This window comes from Marmota marmota, unplaced genomic scaffold, assembly GCF_001458135.2.
Source record: "Marmota marmota marmota unplaced genomic scaffold, marMar, whole genome shotgun sequence".
Taxonomy (NCBI): Eukaryota; Metazoa; Chordata; class Mammalia; order Rodentia; family Sciuridae; genus Marmota; species Marmota marmota.
This window is the reverse complement of record NW_026000222.1, coordinates 8,604,819-8,621,393: the sequence shown is the minus strand read 5'-3', so window position 1 is coordinate 8,621,393 and position 16,575 is coordinate 8,604,819.

Sequence of the window (16,575 nt, the reverse complement as noted above, 5' to 3'; positions counted from 1 at the left end):
CTTTCATTCTACTATGTACATATGTGACTGTATGACGAATGTGATTCTGCAACATGTACACTCAAATAAACGAGAAATTACATCCCATTTATGTATGGTATATCAAAGTGCATAAATACATTCTAGTGTCATGCATAACTAATTAAAACAAATTTAAAAATTTAAAAATCAGAGTGGTTTGAAACACAAGCTCATTTCTCTTGTGCACTTCGATGTCCAGGGAAAGGGGTTCTACTCTACATCATGCTGGGAAGCCAGAGAGCAGAGGAGAAGAGGGCTCTGGAGACCCACGACAGCCTTGGCTGGCACCACCCAATACAGAAACGGCAAACATCGTCTCTGCTCTGAGATCTGCAAGAGAATTCTGCTGCGTTCCCAGGAGGTGGAGAGCCAGGATCATATACCATACCTCCCATCGTTGGGTCTGTCACTTGCCACCAAAATAATGCTGACTAGTAAAATCTATGAAGAGAGGCGAGACTAGAAAGACCATAATCCAACCGAAGGAGAAAGTGGGTTCAGAGAGAGAAGAATAGAGAGCAATAGGCTCATCACTAGGGAATGGAATCTCCGGGTCAGAGCTTCATCATCTAGAAACCAATTCTGCTTTTTTCAGCTCTTCACACCAGAACTACTACCTGCAACTCTAAAGGCAGGCTCTTAGCCTCTGGGTCATTTTCTAGGGGAAGGGGGCTATGAAAGTCTAAGTCTGTCAGGAGAGGGATGCAAAGCGTTTTATGAAAAGCCAGTAATTCCAGTTGCCCAACATATTTAATCTGCCCAAGTAGAGTGACCACACAGAGACCCAGTTTACCCTGGCGAGTGCTGTCTTCTAAGTTTCTTAGGCTAGGAAAGGCCATGTGGTCTCAGCCTCCATTCCCTTTGCTTTTGGGGCTCTCAGTTTATCAACACCCTTCATAGGCATCAATCTCCCACTCAGCACAGGAAGGCACACTTGTTTCTCATTGCCTAGAATCTCTTCCTTCTTCAACTAGTTAAATCTTACTCACATGTCAAATCTCAGTTAATCAAGATTTCTCCAGGGAAACTCTGAGCTCCCACATCAGACCTTAGGATTGCACGTGGGGACAAGAAACCAAAAATGCCACTAAACGTGATGAAACAGATGAGGATTTCCATGTATTATACAAAGTCAGGACATGGGCAATTGTTAGTATTGCTACTTAGCAGGTTAATAAGGGCAAGAATAGAATTTCTGTAATCCTGTTCACATTTCCTCATAATCACAAAGTATCTGCTTTAGCTCCAGACATTATATCCACATGCAACATGAGATGACACACAGAATGGTACCACCATTCTGGTTTGTTCTCTTATGTCCTCCAGTAGATTGTCACTCAAATCTCATGTTAGAATTGCTGTATGGATTTGTTAGCCCCATGAAAAGCTGGGCGGGTGATTATTGTGCTGCATATCTTGCCACCCCCAAAGAAAATTTGGGTTCTGTTAATAAGAAGAGGTAATAGAAAAATTTTTAAGGAACAGACTCTGCCAGGATCAAATCTCCTTGTTATAAATTCCCACTGCACCATGTACCTCCTGCTTGTTTGATTTTTAACAATTTTTTTTAAATTTTTTTCTCTCCCTTCACACTGTAATCTTCAAGTGCCCAGGAATTGGAAAATTATGTTTTGTTTATTATTGTATTTCCACAGAACTCATATGCATTGACTGAATAAACCAGTTAATACATTAATGAACAAACTAGCAAATTCATATCCCTCTGCTCAGGTACAAGATGCAAGCTCTATTTGCTATGCCCCAGGTTCCAAGCATGATGTTATATATTATTAAAGGAACAGATGATTTAAATACCATGAAGTCATTTTATCAGAGAATACAAAGCTTCAACAGGAACTTTTTTCCTCTTAAATCTCTTACCTCCAGGTTGAAATATTTTGCTTTCCTAAAAGATTTGGTTTATTTCCTACTTAAAAACAGTAACGAGCTGGGTGTGATGATGCTCACCTGTAATCAGCAACTGGGGAAGCTGATGCAGGAGGTCTGCAAGTTTGAGACCAGCCTAGGCAACTTAGAGAGGCCTTAAGCAACTTAGCAAGACATTGACTTAAAATTAAAACAAAACACAAAAGAAAAAAGAAAAAAACTACACAGACCCGGAATGTAGCTCAATAGTAGAACATCACTACATTCAATCACCAGTACCAAAACCAAACAAGAACCACCCCCCAAAAAGTATATCAAAACTGTATCCAGAAAAACGTAAACCTGGGGCATTGGCAAGGGACAGGTTCTTGGTGACGGACAGGAAAGGACATAGGAGTCAACAACCACCAGCTGAACTGGGCCAGGAGGCTCGAAAATGTCACAGGGGATACTCTCTGGAGTATGCTGCCTGGACCAGAGGAAGGAAAACTCAAATAAACAGCTTTGTCAAAGTGCTATTGAGTGCTATTACCTCTAACCTGGTGTCGGCAAGGCCATCGTCCCATATGGAATTCACCACGCACTAGGCATCATCGCAGTGTCACATTCCACAAGATAGTTGCAAACCTTTCACTTCCAAGAATGATTAACATTCGAACAAAAGTGTTGCTTCCACACAGTTACACAGACTCTGGACAAGCTGCAGATGCCACTCAGAAACCAGCCCCGTGCCCAGCACGGTGGTACACACCTGTCATTCCAGCATTTCAGGAGGCCGAGGTGGGAGGATCAGAAGTTTGAAGCCAGTCTCAGTGATGTTCTGAGGCCCTCAGCAACCCTGTCTCAAAATTGAAAGAGCTGGTAGAGCGTGCTTGAGTTCAACCCCCAGTACCCATCCCCATCAGAAACAAATGAAACCAGTTCCATGAGCCGAATGATCCAATCAGGAATAGCCAACATGAGGCACCTGGGCTTCTCCTTTAGTTTGTTTTGTGCTGCAAAAATGGAACCCCACAGAAAGCATAAGGAACAGAAATGTACTGACTCACGGCTGGCAGGCTGGGAGGCTGGGCTGTCTCGGCGTAGTCAATGGGTGGAGGCAAAAGAGAGCAGAGAGAAGGAGGGCTGGAACTTGGCTTTTATAACACTAATCCCACCCACGGGGGCAGGGCCCTCGTGGTGTAATTACCTCGTAAAGGTCCCTCGTGCCAACACCTCGTGCCAATGGTAACTACATTTCAATGAGTGTTTTTGCAGGAAGCACTCAAGCCAGGCAGACCCCATTTCTCCTCCTTCACCCTCAATGACATCACTAATCCACACACAGTCCTTGTAGAGGGTAGAGTTCCAGCAGCCCCCACCTGGTATCATCGGTGCCCCAGAAGAAAACATGCATCATCCCAAGAGTTTATACACCCCAAAAGCCTTTCCCACATGCTCAACATCACCAGGTCTCCAGCTGCCCAGGTCTGACACACCTGGACGCTCTTTAGGAGGATGCAGGGATGGTCTAGAAATTGCAACCATTTCTTTTTGCTTACTTCTCATGTTTCTTGTTCTCTTGGACAGAGTCTGTGCTCCTAGAACAAGGTCCCGACCCCTAGCCCTGGCATTTGAGGCTCTCCACAGTTGGGTCGCAGACCATCTTTCTAGAATCATTTCTCCCAACTCACACTCCTTCACTCATGCTGTACTTGATGGTGAACCCCTAAATTATTTCTACCCAGGACTGCCAAATACGACCTCACTGGGAAAGAGGGTCTTTGCAGATTGTTGTTGCTTGTTAGGGTGGTTGTAACAAAGTACCGAAGACTGGGTGGCTCAAATGACAGACGCTTATTATTCTAACAGTTCTGGAAGCTCAAGGCCCAAGACAGCAGTGTTAGCAGGGCCCATGTCTTCAAGGCCTCCTCCTCGGCTCATAAAGCCGTCTTCCCATAGCCTATCTTCAGGTGCACTTCCCACTGTGTGTCTGTGTCCTAATCTCAGGCCTTATCTCCACACAGTCACATTCTGAGGTACCAGGAATTCAACATAGGCATTTGTAGGGAGTGATATTGTACAGCCCATCACACAGACACCATGAGTTAAAATGAGTCTAACTGAATTACAGTGGACTCTAAATCTAATGGATGATGTGTAATAAGAAGGGAAGAGCCAGTACTGTGGCACAGACCCATGAAAGCAGCAACTCTGTAGGCTGAGGCAGGAGGATCAAAAGTTTGAGGCCAGCCTCCACACTTATTGAGTTCCTAAGCAACTTAGTGAGAACCTGCCTCAAAATACAAATAAAATAATAAGGGCTGGGAATGTGGTTCAGTGGTTAAGTGTCTCTGGGTTCAATCCCCTCTACCATAAATAAATAAATTAAAGAGAGGGAAAGAGACCTAGACCCACACAGGGAGAGAGCCTGTGAAGACTGAGGCAGAGATCAGAGCAGAGTAACTTCCAGGCCAGAGACCTCAAGGACTGTCAGTAGCTCCCAGGAGTGGGAATGGGAGAGCATCTCCCGAGAGTCCCCAGGAGGAACTGCCCACACCTGCTATTAGACTTCTATTCTCCTGAATTGTGAGAGAATAAATTTATGCTATTTTAAGCCACACAGGTTTGAGTCATTTTTCACAGAAGCTTTTGCAGATATGGTTTTAGCCAATTGTCACTAATTACATCCACGTGGTGCTAGTTACTTGCCAGTGCTGGTCCTCATAGGACAGAAGCAAGAATTTATGTGCTTCTGAAGGCATTAAAGAGATGTTGAATCACTTTGAAATTTCATGCCTTCTTACACAGGTGACATCCAACCAATACCCAACAATGGCAAAGAATGTCCATGCGCAAATATTTCTCCTGAAAGATGTTCCATGCATTTCTGGTAGAATTTATTGAGAGATTATGAGAACAAGGCAGAGAGAAAAACGAGCACAAAATTCTGCCATCATTACAGACCACTGAACCTCAAGAGCCTTCGAAGGAGACTGGGTGAAGAATACTTGATTTTGGAGATGTTAGTTCCAGATCTAGGTCCTTATTATCAAGCTTCCCAATTACCACTGATGTGCCCCTGGTAAATGGGCTTGGTCCCATTGTCACTGCACCCAATTCCTCCAGTAAATAGAAAGTCTCAGACTTGGTGTCAGATATACGGAGGCCCTAGCCAGGTAGGAATTGGCTCCAGGAACGGAAAGAAAGCTTCAGATCTTATCAAATGACATTGAAATGAATTAGAACTAGTGGCCCAAGTTCAAGAGAGGTCCAGGATGCTAAATAGCCCCAGGACACTTGCCTCACAAGCTAGGATAATCTAAAAAATACAAACAAGGGCTTTAGGTTGGATAATGGTGGTTGAGTCAGCCTGTTTGATCATTTTGCTGTATAATTTTCCTTCAGTAGGAAAACTGCTTGTCGGAAACATAGTGAATAGTATGGGAGTGAAGGATGATCATGTATGCAGCTCACTCCCAAGTAGTTCAGAAAGAAAAAAAATATGATATATATTGAGAAAATGATAAAGTGATGTGGTCAACTGCTGTTAGCTAGCGAATGTGGGTGAGACATTCAAGAATACACATAGTATTGAATGCTGGAGAGGATGTGGAGAAAAAGGAACACTTGTACACTGTTGGGACTGTAAATTAGTAGAACCACTCTGGAAATCAGTATGGAGGTTCCTCAAAGGACTAGGCATGGAACCACTGTAGGATCCAGCTATACCCCTCTTTGGTATTTGTCCTAAAGAACCAAAGTCCTCATACTACCATGATAACTTGCATACCCATGTTTATAGCAGCACAATTCACAATAGTTCAACTATGAACCAGCCTAGCTGTCTATCAATAGATAAAGAAAGCATTGTATATATTACATCAGGGAGTTTTATTCAGCCATAAAGAAAAATGAAATTATGTCATTTGCAGGAAAATGGAACTTGAGACCATTATGCTAAGTGGGGTGGGGTGGTCCTTTAAAAATCAAAGGGAGATCAGCTAAGTAGAGGAAAGGGGGTAGGGGGAGGGAGGAGGGAAAGGAGGAGGAAAGTGCCAGGGAGTGATATTGGCCAAATTCTATCGTTATATTGTGTGCATGTACCAATATGTAACAACAAATCCCACCATTAGGCACAACTAGAATACACCAATGAAAAACATGGAGGAAAACATCTGAATGAACATCATCTAAGAGTTTTTGTAATTTTTCTGTAAATTTGAAATCATTTCATGACAGTCATCTATAAACCAAAACCAAAAGCAAACTAACCTCACTAGATCTCTCCAGTCCAGGTTTCCCAATCTGGCACTATCAACATTGAGATGAGATGATTCTTTCTTGGAGGCAGGGAGGGGTGAGCTGTCCCATGCATCATAGGATACGTAGCAGCCTCTTGGCCTCTACCCACTAGATGCCAGTCACATGCCCCAATGTGACAACCAAAATTTCCCCCAGACATTGCCCAACATCCCCTGGGGTAGCAAAGTCACCCTGATTGAGAACCACTGTTCTGGCCTTTCACTTGTAGATGCTGTTGGGTGAAGAGAAGGGCAGTAGTGGCAGGGGTGTCGCAGGAGAGCTCATCCCGTCTTCATGATCATACAGACACTTTTGTTCATTCAACGCATTGAACCACATCTTGTTGAATTACCTGTGAGTCTGCAGCCTAACTCTGCTAGGGTTTGGAGACACAGATGAGTCAGAGAAGGCTCGATGCTGCCAGAGTTTATACCTAGAGAGGTGGCACATACAGTACAGAAGCAAAGAATAAGCAAGATTGTTTCTGGAAATGGTTTGACAAAATATCAACAAATGGTTGATACGATAAAATGACACAACAGAGCACCATGAAAATGATAAATGAAAATAAAACGGGGAGTGAGAGTGACAGGGATGGGGAGGAATTTAAACATGACGGCCACCTCCTTCCAAGGTAGCCCTCTCTCCACGGGAAGAGAGAATGGAAAAGAAAGATCCAATAGAAACTCAAAGAGAAGAGATTTTACCCCCTCATCGGCCAGCAATCCTGGACAGGGCAGGAACTGGAATTTGGTTTTCTATTTTTCCATCCAGAGCTTGGAACACAAGAGCCGAGTTCAAAGTCAGGCAAGGTCAAGGGCAATGGGGTCAAAAAAACCCAGACTTTTTTGCACTTAGCACCTGTGTGATTGCAGCTATAAATAAACTATGCTCTGTCATACTCACTGAGCTCTCATTTCCTTTTCTGTCAGTGAGAATGCTAGAGCGTCCACAGGGCTGTGAGATAAGACATGAAATTATAATTTATAAGCAAACTCTATATATGGCATTTAAAAAAATAATTTTGTTCTATTATAACACCAATACATCTCACTATAGAAGAATTTAAAGGACAGGAAAAACATGTTAGAAATTACCCTTCATCTTGTTCTTTTTCATTCATTTATTCGATTAATGTTATTGAGCACCTGTATCAACAGTGTCTAAGTCATTCTTCCAGCACCCATGCAAAACTGCAGAGATTCCATTACCCTGTATTCAGACACTATTATCTCGTGCTCTACCTTATTCATAAGTATAGGAGCTTGAGGTGGAAGATGAGGTCCAGTGGTAGAGTGTTTGCATAGCGTGTGTGAGGCCCCTGGTCTCTGTGTGTGTGTACATATATATCTACAAATATATATATATTTCTTCATCACTTTAGATTCTTCATATATATACGACTACAAACTGTGATAAGCATATTTTTAAATCAAGTAGAGGCTATGTGAAGAAGGGGTTTTAAAAGGTCTCAAGAAGTGATACCAAGAGGACAGACTCCAGACTCCCAGGGTAACAAGAGCCCTTAGCCAGAAGAAGGGGTGGGAACAGGAACTGCTTACCCAGTCTGCACACCCACCTGGGTACCCTGGAAAGCTGCCCATGTCGGGCCCTGTGTCTGGGTTAGAGCCGGCGCTGCCCCTGGGGGTGGTTGCCACGCAGGGTCCTGGGGACAGCCCGACAGGCCTGGGGTGGGGGCGCGGGGCGGCTGCTCCAGGCGGTCAGCACAGTGGGACCGCTCTGAGGCTGGGCTGAGAGTGGCAGGGCGGCCTCCACTGGCCCCTGCGCTGGTCGCTGTCCGCTCCAGCCGGTGCTGAACTTGAGAGCGCTCTACACAGATAGCCCGGGACCCTGCAGGGCTGCCTCCTTCCGTGACTTCCACAACGTGCTAGGCTGCTGCTGGCGCCATGGCCACTTTTCACCGGGTCGGTGCCTTCCAGGAGCACCTTTTCAGCCTCCTGGAGAGGAAGGGGCAGCAGTGTGGCTTCTACCTTCTTTTGGGAGGGGTCAGAGGGGAACAGACTGTACCCTTAGCCTTGGACACTCACCTCCAGATCAGTGACAACTGATGGCTGGGACTGTCTTTGCTCCCTCCTGGAATGGCAAAGCCAGAGAATCAAACCAGCTTTTTGACTTGATTTCCATGTCAGCAAAATGCAGGTACTGTAATAGGGACATCTGGAAAGTAGATACTCCAGTTCATCAAAGCCTGGGATTCCATGAGACACTGCAGGTGGAAGGAGCTTGCACAGTCCTTGCTCAGAGAAGGAGCTTAGGGAATGAAAAGTGTTACCAGCTGTGAATAGATTTCTAAGGACAGGGGGGAAAGGGCCCTCATCTTTTAAAGCAACAACTCAAAAATTAGATATCAGGCAGCTCTGAGGAAAGACGAATTTCTGGAGTATTCAAAGAACAATGGGAAGAAAATTAAAATGGCAGTAATTTTCCAAGGTGTAGATTTAGCCAGACTAAGAACCCTCAATCAGCCCTAGAGTTACCCTTTGAAAAGTGAACACTTTTTATTTTTAATATTTGTCATCTTTTAGCATATCAATTGAGGAAAAAGGTACTTCTAACCACATATAGTGTGGCCTTTTCTCCGGTGTAAACTCATATGGCACAAAACAGGATTGGCTTTTTTTTTTTTTTTTGTTTGTTTGTTTTTTAATTTTGAGTTTCGCTTACTTAAATATGGCAACTCAAATGAATCTGGCGATTTTCTTTGAATATTCATATATTTTTATCTTTCAATAGCCAGACACTGTGTATATTTAAAATGAGTTTTGAGCTGGGTTGATTTGCTTAAACCTAAACCTATACCAGTTTAAGTTGCAGAGCCAGGACTGGAACCCAGATCCGAAGAACCTCAGAGTCAGGATGATCTTATGGTAACATCCTACCAATTAAAATTTACATGTGGCTATTTTATCTAATTAATCTGTCAGTGATATTAACATGAAACATGAACTATCATATTTATGTAGGTCATTCTAGAGAACAGCCTCCCAGTTCAAAGACAAACACCCAGAGGAAATCAAGTAACCAGTAGGAGTAACTTGCAAAACAGATTAATGTTGTTTATAGCTGTAACTCACAGAATATTCACAGTAATTGAAAACAAACTCAAGTCAAGTGAAAAGCACAAATCGGTATTAGATTTATAAGTCATTATTCTAGATTTTTTTTGTGTGTGTGTGGTGGTGGGGAGGGGAGTGGTGGTGCTGGGGATTGAACTCAAAGTGTTATGGCTTAGATATAAAGTTTCCCCAAAAAAGCTCAGGTGTGAGACAATGCAAGAAAACTTGGATGTGAAACAATTGGGTTATGACAGCCTAAATCTAATCAGTGCATTAATCCAGTTGAGTGGATTAACTGGGTGATAACTATAGGCAGGTAGGGCGTAGCTGGAGAAGGTGGGTCATTTGGGGCATGCATTAGGGGTTTATATATTGTTCCTGGTGAGCAGAGTTCTCTCTGGTTTCTGATTGCCACATCCTGTGCTGCTTCCCTCCTCCATGCCCTTCCGCCATAATGTTTGGCCTCACTTGGGCCCAGAGCAATGGAATCGGCCATCTATGAACTGAGACCTCTGAAACCATGAGCCCCAAATAAACTTTCCCTCTTCTATATTGTCATTGTCAGGTTTTTTGGTCACAGAAACAAAAAAAAAAAGCTAAGTAAAACATAAGACCTCTAGCTTCACCCCCAGCTCATAGTCTGGTCTGGATTTTTAGGACATGTAACCATTAACAGGCACACACAACTGGGAGGACATACACTAAATTTTTAATAGATGGTACCTCTGGATGATAGGATTTTGGGAGGGTTTTGGGTTTTGTCTTATTTTACATGCTTTCTATAATGAGCATAGATTACTTTTAAATCAAGAAGAATGTTGTATGTATGTAAATGGATTATCAATGGCCAACTTATTTTGATACTCTGGTGCTGGCCAGACATATCCTGAGGTCACCCCCATTGAGTCATTTGTCAGCTTCATATTTCAGTAACCAAGGTTTCTGTTGCTTAAGTTTCAGGCTACCTTGAAAGATAAACAAAGACATTTTTAACAAACTCAAAGAAAGGGAGTCCATGGGAAGAAAAAGAGAGAAAAGGTACTTGAGTTGGGACCAGTCCTGACACTTTTTCATTTTCTGATAACATGGGTCCTCGCCAGAGACCAGCTCTCATTAAGTTACAGTGAGGTAGTGAGTGAGGACTGTGGGCACTCAGCCTCAGATTAGTGGGATACAAGATGATTCTGACACACACAAATTTTGGAGGGGAATTTTGATTGATTTTGCCTAATAATCTAGACACCACCACAGAAGAGTAAGAGCTCTGTCAAGAGATTAAAGAAGATATGGAAGAAGCCAGGTACAGTGGTGCACGCCTGTAATCTCAGTGGCTCAGGAGGCTGAAGCAGGAGGATCGTGATTTCAAAGCCAGCCTCAGAAAATTAGGCACTAAGCAACTCAGTGAGATCCTGTCTCAAAATAAGATACCAAAAAGGGCTGGGGATGTTGCTCAGTGGTTAAGTGCTCCTGAATTCAATCCCTGGTATGGAGGAGGAGGAGGAGGAGGAGGAAAAGATATGGAAGGAATACTTAAAAATTCATAGGACTCCTTCCCCAACTCCAAAAATACCAGAGGAGAAACTGACTCTATTCACAGGCCTCTTCCAAGAAGGACATTCTTGGCAAACAATGTCCTTAATCTTCAGAGAGGAAATTCCCTTTTGTGTTCAATGTACATTCTTCGCTATGCTATAAGCCCTCCCTTTCCTGTGCCCCATGAAAGGTTGCCTTCTGTGTTTTAGAGTAACTAAGGGTTTGTATTATTTTAGCCTCTCAAAAGTGATTGTTGCTGAGAAAATGTGAATGTATGAGTTTGTGTGTGTGTGTGTTTGTGTATCTGTGTGTATTTAATGGTGTTAGTTCTCTCTGTGTAGTAATTCAGCATTTGTGAAGTTATTAAGCTGTTCTCTTGCCAGGGGGGAAAAAAGTCAAAGTTGATGGTCAAGTTGAGGTTGATGTGTTGGCAATAATTCAATGACAGCAAAGATTGTGTTGAAGTCATAAATGACTCTACAAAAGCCAAGGGTGCATGCAGACACTTTACAAACTCTATGAATATTTATTCAAGCATGTTTGTCTTGGTTGATCTAAAGCTTTTGGTATTTGTTGGTAATTTTCTACATAAAGAAAATATTTTTTAATCAGATGATCTTTATGGTGGTCAAAGATCAAACAACTAATTAAAATTGACAGCAGCCCTAAATGAATAAATACCCACCAGCAAACTAGAGAGGGAGGTTATCTCGGGTGGACCATTCTCTAATTAAAAGAGCTCTGTCATTAGGCAATAAAATTTACTTGCCTGCACCACCCGTAAATAAAAGGGTTAGCAGCTATTGAGTTGTTGAGGACAGAGAGAAAAATCTCAATGTCAGGCGATGCAGCAGTTGCTTAGGCTTTGAGGTCAGACAGACCCCAGTGTGAATGAAGGATCCTTCGCTTACTAGTTAAGTAGCAAACATGCCCAAGTTTGCCTGGGAAAAGTACCTTCTCCAAGGCTCAGCTTCTCATCTCTAGGTTATTGTGAGGACCGCATAGGACAGTGTCCATGGACTCCCTAACAGATGCACACGTGTGTGCAAAGAATGTTGGCTATTCTTGTTGTCCTTCGCTTATGTCACATACTGGGATAACCTTTTCCCAGTTGGAAAGAAAATGGACTCTCTCCCTGTCCCCAACTCCAGGCATCTTCTGAATTCCCCAGAGGGACAGGTAAGAATCAGGTCCCTGGAGACTGGATTCTCAGATGCCATATCCTGTGTACTCACCTGCTAAGGTGAACTCTGGGAGGTAACCTCCCTTGGATGGAGATAGGGGTCAGTCAACCCGAGCTTACACATGGGCTCCACCAATGATTAGTGGGTGAAATTGGGCAAATTCCTGGATTTCTCAGATACTTAATATCCTCCCCTAAAATTTATGCACATCTGTAACAAGCTCGAAGGATTGTCATTGATGACTAAGTGGGAATGAGAAGTGTGGGTACGTCCAGCACAGCGCCAGGCACAAAGACGCCCCTGCGGCTGGTACTTGTTTCCTCCCTGGGGCTGAGTTTTGAGGTAGCTTTTTCTGACCTCTCCCTATTTGCATTCCTTTGGGAGTGCTCCTCATATAATCCAATAGGCAGGAAGAGACACAGACAGTAGTAACTTCATTTCCACAAATAGAGCTTGTGTTGTTGCACAGCAAATGATCGTTCAATCCTAGAGAACAGTCTGGTTGGAAATTCTAGGAGTACAGTCCGCCTGGACCAAAGGATGCTTTGGGCCAATGTCCGTCTGGGAAGGAGAGCTGAGAAAGGGATGGGAAGGGATGGGAAGCTTCAGCTTCCTTCCCAGAAAAAAAGAGAAGGGAATCTTAGTATCCCTTCCAAACTCCTCAATCTGAAAACAATCCTGCCATGCTCACAGGGGTTAAACTTCCTTCTAAAGCACAGGGAGTGGCAGGTGGAAGAGGTAAAGAGAAAACAGAGAGCACCTGCATCTGCTTTCTTCCCCACCCTGCGAATGCGGGTCAGTCCCTGAGAGAGGAACAGCTCTTCCCCTGCACTCAAAGTTCAAGGGACTCTCCTGGGTCTTCCTTGACTGTTCACCAACAATTCCAGGGAGAAATGTGACCAGTCCTGATGCATAAATAAGAACGAGCATTCCATGGATTTATTAAATGTACTTTGCCACTCGCTTTCTATGGGACTAAGGATAAGTTCTTTGAGTTTCAGAATTCTGGTTAAAAAATTAAAAAGTCACTTGAGAGTATGGGCAATGGCAATCTCAGAGTTACAAGAGATGAATAGAAAGGTCCATGCTTTTCAAAGGACAAAGGAAATGCTCAATAAATGTTCACTTCCCCTTCCTTTAATTTAAACCTCCAAGGAACTGTTGGCCTATTTAGATTACTTTCTTTTTTTTTTTTTTTGTATAACCTCCATCTTCACCAATGCATTGTATAAATATTTTACAGGATCAAAATACAAGCATTTTAAGACAAGGAAAAAGCGCTCAGCACAATTGTTCAACTATCAGACATGCAGGAAAAAAACAGAGTTGGGCCACCTCCATACGGTCTAATAGCCACACACGTGATGTTAAGATGGATCAGAATTTTTCACTTCGTCATTTGCATGTCTCATGACTGACATCAGGTATCGAACCTAGAACCACTTTTTGGCAAAACTAGGAAGAGACCAAGAATTGAGGACAGGAGTTGTGTGTATGTGTGGACAGGTCTGTGTGTGTGTGTGCGTGTGTGTGTGTGTATGTCTTGTTTTGTGGTACTGGGGATCAAACCCAGAGATGGTTTACCCTTGATCTACATCCCCCGCCTTTTTTCTTTCTTTTCTAAATTTTTTGAGAGAGTTTCTCACTAAGTTGTCCAGGCTGGCTTCAAACTTGTGATCCTCCTGCCTCAGTCCTCCGATTTGCTGGAATTATAGGCTTATGCCACTGCACCTGGCCACTTAACTAATAATCCTGTATTTGCAGAGGTTACAAGACCTACTGAAGACGTTTGAGCTCTCTTTCCATAAAACCCACGTGGGCACACACAGACAACTTTGTATATAGTTTCAGGGCCTCATAAACTCCCGGGATTCTCTATTCCAATCCTTTTAAACTCTGAATGTAAAGCTTGGAGTCATAGTGAATGTTTGTCAACCCAAAACAGACTTCTGGAAAAACATGTGCCAATGGTTAAGCTACATTGATCTTGGAAACTCTGCTGAAATGGAGCCTCAAATACCCAAAATACCAAAATCTGTACCCTTGCCACAGCCTGTCTAGGAAAGATGAGTCCTCGCTAATCTGTTCAGCAGGGCCTCTGCCCTTTGCCACTTGACCTCTGGGAAGACAGTGTTCCAGCCCCATCTCCTGGCAGTGAGGCAAGAGAGGAACCATAGAGTGTCATCAGAGGGGCACTGCCTCTGTGAGCCCCAAACACAGACAGGGGCCTCACGTTTCAGCAAACAGAGTTAAGAAGGGGAAGCTTTAGTCTTCATTCCAGAGTTTGTTTCCAAATGCTGAGTCTTTGAAGTCCCAGTGCAAGATGACCTCCCAAGGACTCAGGCTAAGGCACTTCACAAGTCCCATGCTCAACATTGGGGGAGGAGGAGTGCTGGTGAGGCTGCGGTCCAGGGTGCTCAGCTCTGATTGAACTGGTGCAGATGAGTTACGGCTACAGCATGTGTGTTAAGAGCGAGGAGGCTGTAGTGAGGCTGAGGGGTTAGAGGTCACCCTTGATCTGCTCTGCAGTGGTGAGCTCTGGATTGCTCTTCTAGAATGCGGGGCTCATTATCCTAGCTATGGCTTCTGGATGCCCCCAGCTGGGACCCTCCTGAGGAATCACCCTCAACACAAGGGGGAGCTCCTTTGTTCTTCCTGGGCAGCTGACATCCATGATCAGGGGCAGAGACCTGTCCTTGCCTCTGTTCTGGGACATGATGAGAGGCCACCCCAGCTTCAGTTCTTTCCATGGGATCAGTTGAGGCTTCTGTTATAACTGCATCTGGTTTCAACTTCTCCCTCTGCCTACGCTGCTGCCTTGGAGCCCTCAAGGCAGGTGTTGGTACTAAGGACACCCCCTCCCTCAATAAACCTGCTGCAAGCAAAGCTTGTTTCCATCTATTCTTGAGAAATCTAACTATGTCACCCAAAGCCACACTGTCTTCATGACCCTGTGTCCTCTGAGGATCCAATGAGTTGGCGCCTGTCAGAATGCTCAGCATAGGATCTGACATGATGAGCACTCTCAGAATCCCTCAAATTACCATCATATCAAAACCCAAGCTGACTCCTTTGCAGAAGGAAAAAGACTTAAGACAGAAACTGACAAGTTGGTCTTAAAATTCATATGGAATTGCAAGGGATCAGAACACACAGTCTGGGGAAAGTAGAACAAAGTTGGAGAATTCACATATCCAAAATTTAGTACACTCATAGAGTAATCAAGACAGTATGACACTCGAAGAAGGAGAGACCTATAGGTCAGTAGAACAGAATTGATTTTTTGACAGGGGTACTAATATTATTCAGTGGGAGAAAATAGTATTTTTGACAAATGATGCTGGAACAGCCGGTTATCCACATTCATAAAGATCATTTTGGACTCTTTTCTCATGCATACCAAAACAAACTCAAAATAGGTCCAAGACCTAAATATAAGAACTAAAACCATAAAACTCTTAGAAAAATACATAGGCATAAATCTTTATAACTTTGCATTAGGTAACAGGTCAGGTAACAAAATAAAAAAAATAGAAAAAAAAATGTCAGCAAAATTTAAAACTTCTACAAAAAAGAAATGAAAGAATTAAAACCATTGTTCTCCCTTGGACACAAAAGAAACAACAACAACAAAAAAACCAAAACCCATAAAACCATGTGCAGTGGATTACACCTGTAATCCCACTGACTTGGGAGGATGAGGCAGGAGGGTCACAAGTTTGAGGCCAACCTCAGCAATTTAGTGAGACTCTGTCTCAAAATAAAAAAAAGGATGGGGATATAGCTCAGTGGTAAAGACCCCTGGGTTGAATCCCAAGTAACAAAATATAAAACTGAAAATAAAGAAAACCTACAGAATAGGATGAAATATTTGCAAATCACTTACATAAAGAAACTTTGTAATTCAAAAAAATAAAAATAAAAATAGTCCTATTTTAAAAATGGGCCAACAATTCTATGCTAACAATTATTTCTGTAGATGAATCTTTTAGATTTGATTGTGGATGTTATACTTTTTTTTCTGTACCTACAACACCTGTTGGGGAATACCAAAGAGCAGGAGTCTCAAAGTAGAAGACCTTGGTTCCAATCATGCTCTGACAGGTAATAAGTGTTTGACATGGGACCCATTACTTTATTTCTCTCATCCTTATTCTCTTCTCTATTAGATGGACATGGTAATGATACCTAAAATTATTCAAGCTGCATAAGCAGTTTGATAGAACTCTCAGCACAATGCCTAGCATGATAGATGGTTCCTAAATCATATCTAAGAGTTAACATAACGATTCTAAAAGCTAACAGGATTGTCGAGGTTTGGGGTTTGGGGATGTAGGTCAGTGGTAGATCACTTGCTTAGCATGCAGGAGGCCCTGGGCTGGATTACCAGCACCCCCTAAAATAATATGGGAATAATAACATGACCGTTAGTAATAACAGTAGTGACAACATGCAGAAGAGCCATTTGCTGGAGCGGCAATACGAGGCGTGTGAGTTATTCTGGTCAATATGTTTCCGTTCATCAGTAGCCCCTCCTTTTGTCTTAGTTTCTACGTGAGTTTTCGAGGAAGATGGCAGTTCCAGGCTGG